Genomic DNA, 5,790 nt, shown 5'->3' with positions numbered 1-5,790 from the left:
TATTACTGCAAAATTCCCCCGGAAGAAAAGTGCTGCCAGAAACGCCTTTGGATTGCTGGGAAGTGTGCAGTATTTTCAAACCCTCACAGAACTATAGTTTCAGAGCCTGGAAAATCATGGGTTTATTCAACTTTGTCAAGGATTAAAAATGGTAATGCCTTTACTGTAGCCATGTTTTTTACCTTCATGTTTGCAATGACAAAAAAAGTGTCCATGGGGCTTCTGAGAAGCAAATACTATTCTACATTAAGTGTGCAGAAATTTAGCACGTAACAATTTACAATAAAATATTCCACTAGATGTCAAAACACAATCACCACCTCTTAGGCTGACATTTACTTTTACTTTCAAGGGACAAAGTAATGATCAAATGCATCATATGCATGCACCTCTTTGCTTAATTCAGTGTGTACGAATCTCTTGATTGATTTTTTGGTGACACCGGATGGCCCCTCACTGCCCCGAAGCATGAACTAGGTCAAAGCCTGACCGACCTCACATCTTGATTACCCAAGATCTGTGGATAGGGAAAGGGGACCACATCAATGTATTGAGCAGATCCACAGGTGCCTGTGATCTGAAAGGGAAATAGTAAGGAACATATCGTACAGGATTATCAAAGTATTCTATTCTGTCACCAGGAGACAGATGAGCTCCGGATAGCACATGCACCCAGATTCACAAAGACTTAGCGTTGGGTTAGTGTTACTTTAACCCACACCCAACGCTAAATCTGTTTGGGGAATAACAAACCAGCGCCAAGTGCTGCTTTGCATTACCGTGTGTTAAGAGGGTGTTACATGGGTGCAACATAGGCATTCCCATGCAACAACCAATGCTTTTTGGTGCAAACCCTATCAACTGAATTTAGTAGACATGGTTTAGTGCCAAAAATAAGGCCGCTGAAAAGCAGGTGTTAAAAGAAGAAATGTTTTCATTTCTCCTTGCTTTGCATATTTGCCTCACTGTATAGCACACATACAAAGTAAGAAAGTAAGAAAAGGGATTAAAAATGTCTAGCAATAGGATTTTTTACAGGAAGAGTACCCTTCCGGTACAAATCCTATAGTAGACGCCGGCACCCACCCTAGCACTATGGCACTAAGGAGTGTGCCTGGCAGCAGACATCAGTGCCGTTTTATATAGCACTGGTCAGACCAGGAGGTTTCAGAGCGCTTTACATGAGGATCAGCAAGTTGCAGGTTACATAATTAATTCAATTACAGGTTCTAAGTATAGACATAGGAGAAAAACAAGAGTTTACACAATAATATGAGTTAATAGAGTGTAGCATAGCCAAGACACATGTCTTATGGGGAATGAAAGGTAGAGAGAATGAAATACAATGGGGTGACGAGGAAAACAAAGTCAAATGTCCGGCTGGGTAGGTGCCGGCCATGGGGGTGTACCAGTACCAAACTCCTCTATAGCTGCATGGACAGCTCAACTGGGCATCGGCCAAGGTTGCTCGTGCTCGGCAGTAAGATCAGACAGTTATGGTATCCGCCCAAGGGGCATCGTCGTAGTTCCATCGAAAAACTGTAAATATGGTGCTCTCCTGCTCTTTCCCTGTCATGCATCGCAGCACAGCCTCTTTGGGTACTGTGCTGCCTGCCTGACACCTTTGCGACTCAGAGCCTTTACGTCATATGCTATTCCAGTCTACAATATACAATGCTATTTTCCTGTTTTTATCCTATGGATTACCTTAGAAGATCTACATTGCTAACATTAACAGACAGGTTATTTAAGCTCTGTTTTTTCCACCTGGTGAATATAAAGATAGTGATACTTTAGGGGTCTTCTGCTCCTGAAGAAAGCCCACAGATGTGCATTACAGAAGACACTGAAACGTGTTGACGGACTTAAGATAGTGAGGAAGGTATCGGAATAAGCACCACTTAACCCCCTTTTTTATTTGTGGCATGGTTGTGGTTTCATTGGGAGAACCAAAAAATGCAGAGAGTAATGTGGCTTGTGCGATTTGCCAGGAGAAGCTGATATTAGGAAGGGACGCCCTTAACACACCACTTTCTAATACGAAATCACGAACCCATTTTGCAATTCAGTAATAGGTTATGGAACCATAAACTAGGGTTTGTACATAGGAGAAAGCTTTCTTTGGTCACAAATGGCCCAATTCATAGAATCAGGCCATTTACAACAGAAAAAAAGCTATGTGCATGTGGCCCAAGGCGTGCAATCATTGAACGTACTTGGCCAAAATCCAACTGAAAACAGACTCACAATTGCCATCATGCTTAATAAAGTGGTCCAGTTAAAAGTGGTATATTCATGAAATCCTGTGCTGTTGAACGACATAGGCTTCCTTTGTAGCATTATTTCATTTGACTGGATGAGTTTTCCCACATTCTGAGAGTAAGAAAAGTTTGTAAGCAACCTTAAGCTTGTAGTGCTGATGAAATCTATGTTAGGGGCATGAAATCAAGTTACTGCAACAGTCAGATTGATGGAGTCTCTCCAGACCTCCAGACGGTGAGTAGTGGTCCGCAATTGGAGTCCCTGTATTCTTGTGCGGCAGAAGCACTCACCATATACAGTGAAAGGTTTGATTGTGTGATGCTGATGCAACTGCTGTGGGACTCCAGTAAAATTCTGAGTCTTGCTAACCCAATTCCAGTGACTGATATCGACATCACAGCACAAACTGCAAGCAGCAGGACTCCTCCTCCAGTTTTCTCAGCACAGCCCTTGGCGACCAATGTGGAAACAGCTTTCTCCACACCAAACCCAACGGGGGCCAAAATGGTTGAAAGCCCATGGAGCTAAATATCACTGATGCATAGCAGTAAAGGGCATTGGGCTGACCAGTCAGCTGCTGGACGATAACTAGACCAAAGTCAACCAAAGTCCTCATCCTCTTGTTGTTCCTAGAATGGCAGAGGTCAATGCATGAACATTGGCGTTCACAGTTGAGTTCAGGGTTAGGTTCCTCGGTTTCTTCAGTGTTTTCTAATGGAGTAAGGCCCTCATGGCTTTCTTTGTGCAGCATGTTTCATTTTGGTGGATGAGATGGCAGAAACAGAATACTGAAAAACTGAGTAGTGGTTGCCTTGACAGCCAATACAAACATACTTCCAGCCTTTTATTTACATCACATAAGGAATCATTTCAATGCATGCATGTAAAATATCAATCGTCATAATGCCAGTCTCATGCTGTGACCCCAGCACGCCTCTTTGATGAGGACTCACCTTCTCAAAGACAGAGATACAGCATGACCTGCATAAGATGGATATGGCAAACTCTACAATGACTCCTGAGGCAAACGCCATGAGAATGCTACAATTAAATTAACAAGCAGGCTTCCCCAAAAAAGCACCACTTTGATGGTATGCATTGTGGTTCTACTAGCAGGAAGATTAGTGATGATTGTTACCCAACCCCGTGTACTGAGAATGGCCATTAAAAAAGCACAGTTTAGGATCTTTTGTAGGACCACCTGGACGTCGACGTTTATCTGAGGCTGGCGCAGGACGTATCCAATGATCACACCTCAGCGCATCAAGGAGAGCCCAAGGAGCATACGCACTTTCATGAGCAACTGAGGATGAGGGCCGAACATTCCAGAAGGGCCAGCCACGGCATATTCAATTGCTGCAGCAGGTAAGAGGATGTCGTTTAGCCACAACTCCTCTCTCTCATTCAGCGGCCCAGCACCTGCAATATTCCTCATCCCGCCTAGCATGATGGGAACGAGGCGCAAACACATCACAATGAACAACAGACGACGAAAGTCGAATCTTCCACCAAACCATACCAGGCCATTTTCAATGAACAAAGCAGGTGCGAGGATCTTTCCTATCACAAACAGGAGGTAGGTGTTGTTCATCTGAAACAGAGGCCAGCTTCCTCCAACCACCACACACCCGTATAAACAGATCCAGGTAACGAGCAGACACACGGCAACGGACAACATCAATCGCAATTCAGGATCTAAAAGGCAATTTAAAAAGGAGAGCATGTTACAAAATTTATTTTGTAATAGCTTTAAAAGTCATCAGCTGTCATCAGATTTGCAAGTTATTTATTGATTTACATTTACTTACCTTTTTCCATAACCCTCACGTCCCTGCTTTTCATTGCTTTTATGAGGAGGAAAGGCAGAATGAGTCGGAGAGCACATATATTAAAGTGGCCATTTAAGGAAAAGGAAAGAAAGCTTGTCCTCTTACCCTTGACACATGAACAATCATCAACAAAAGGGTTTTGTAATGTCCTCTTAATAATGCCGGTTTGTTCTGTGTAGACTATTGCGACATCATTCACTGAAAGGCTCCTTTACACTAGTGTGGAAAGTTATGGGTTAATGGTTAGTAAGCTGGGAGGAGCAGGTAGGTGTTGGTGCTCTTCTGAACTTCATAAAATTGCTTTTGCCGTAAAACTGACAGAAGATGCAGGGAGGGTGATTCGAAAGCTTTACATCTGGCTGGGGGTGGGATATTCTTCTACTTTACATGATTTGAGGACAGCAGATTTCAAGAGGGCGTATCTATTAGTATGCTCAGTGGAAAGGGTAGAAACTCCCCCGAGAAGGGGGGTCCGACATACATCCAGAGGGCAGCACCTTTTCTACAATGTCTGAAAATCCCTATATGATGCATATATATTCAATGTAATGTATTTAAGGTATACATAATCAGCGATTAGTCTTAACATCTGGCTGGATCCTATCCTCTTAGATCTACTTTTGGACACAACTATAGTAATCACATAGACAGCAGGTTGCCTTGTAAAGATTCATAAGCTAGTCTTTCAGCTGAGTTTTTAAATCGGATGCGGATTGATGGCGATCCATTGAAGGGATCGAAGAGGCGATATGATGGTCCTAGACCATTTGATTTTCAGGAGATTTTGTATCAGTGTGGATCCGATGACTAGGCTAGCTGAACATCCCAGAGAGGGGCAAACGATTCATGGGCCTGTGGGGTCTTTGATCAAATGCAGCAGTAAAGGGATTCCTGCATTCATGTCTTAATATGCGTTAGACAAGGCAAAATTTGAGAAGCACCCCCAAGCTCTCTTGAACTTTAGGAGTACCTGGTTGATGTTGCCATCATGCAACATTCAGATGTACCGATTTAGAATAATTGTGTTCTTCGTTCATATGGTGTCAAATGATTGCTAGAGGTAATTGGCCTGATGAAGGAGTGCACATAACTTCGAAATGCATTGGTTACAAAAAACTAAATTTGCATGGATCATTAGAAGTCCTGTCATAAAGATTTTGCTTAGTAAAGAGAAGTCTGTGAAAAAGAGAAGAGATTACATAAAATAAATAATTACCAATAGAGAAAAGCCAAATCAGAGTGAGGATTTTTTTCAATACACACACAATAAAATTTGCCAGAATAAAAAAGAGGATATCAAATACATTTGAGCTCTGTTCAATACCTAAGTAAGGTCTCCTTTACTTTATTTATTTAGAATATGGTCAGCGTAGGTGAATTGTGCTGTTGATTAAAGGGAAGAAAAGTGAGGCAAGTTTCACATGCACTTCAATGCCAGTCCAACCAATGTCACTTCTTCATCAGGTCGGTAAAGGAGTGCATTGTGGATCACAGTGTCAAAGGTTGCAGAGAGACGAAGCAGAACCATTGCTCAGGCATGGCCAAGGCCATCATCCTCACTCTGAGCAGTTCCTTGCTAATTTCCATGAGGGGTGTTTTGTAGTTATTGCTCAAAGAAGACCTTTGGATGTGAGTTAATTTTGAAACCTCAACCCTTCATGGTATTGATAGCCACTGTGTCCTAGCACATGAAGTATTG

At 42.5% G+C, this 5,790-nt stretch overlaps 1 pseudogene; it reads right to left on the bottom strand.

Moving 5' to 3' along the window:
- Positions 1–2,175: 2,175 nt before the first annotated feature.
- On the bottom strand, positions 2,176–3,427 carry LOC147706171 (solute carrier family 2, facilitated glucose transporter member 10-like; annotated as a pseudogene).
- Positions 3,428–5,790: the final 2,363 nt, after the last annotated feature.

This window comes from Lissotriton vulgaris, chromosome 7 (genome assembly GCF_964263255.1).
Source record: "Lissotriton vulgaris chromosome 7, aLisVul1.2, whole genome shotgun sequence".
In the NCBI taxonomy this organism is placed as follows: domain Eukaryota; kingdom Metazoa; phylum Chordata; class Amphibia; order Caudata; family Salamandridae; genus Lissotriton; species Lissotriton vulgaris.
This window is presented reverse-complemented; position numbering and strand designations above follow the sequence as displayed.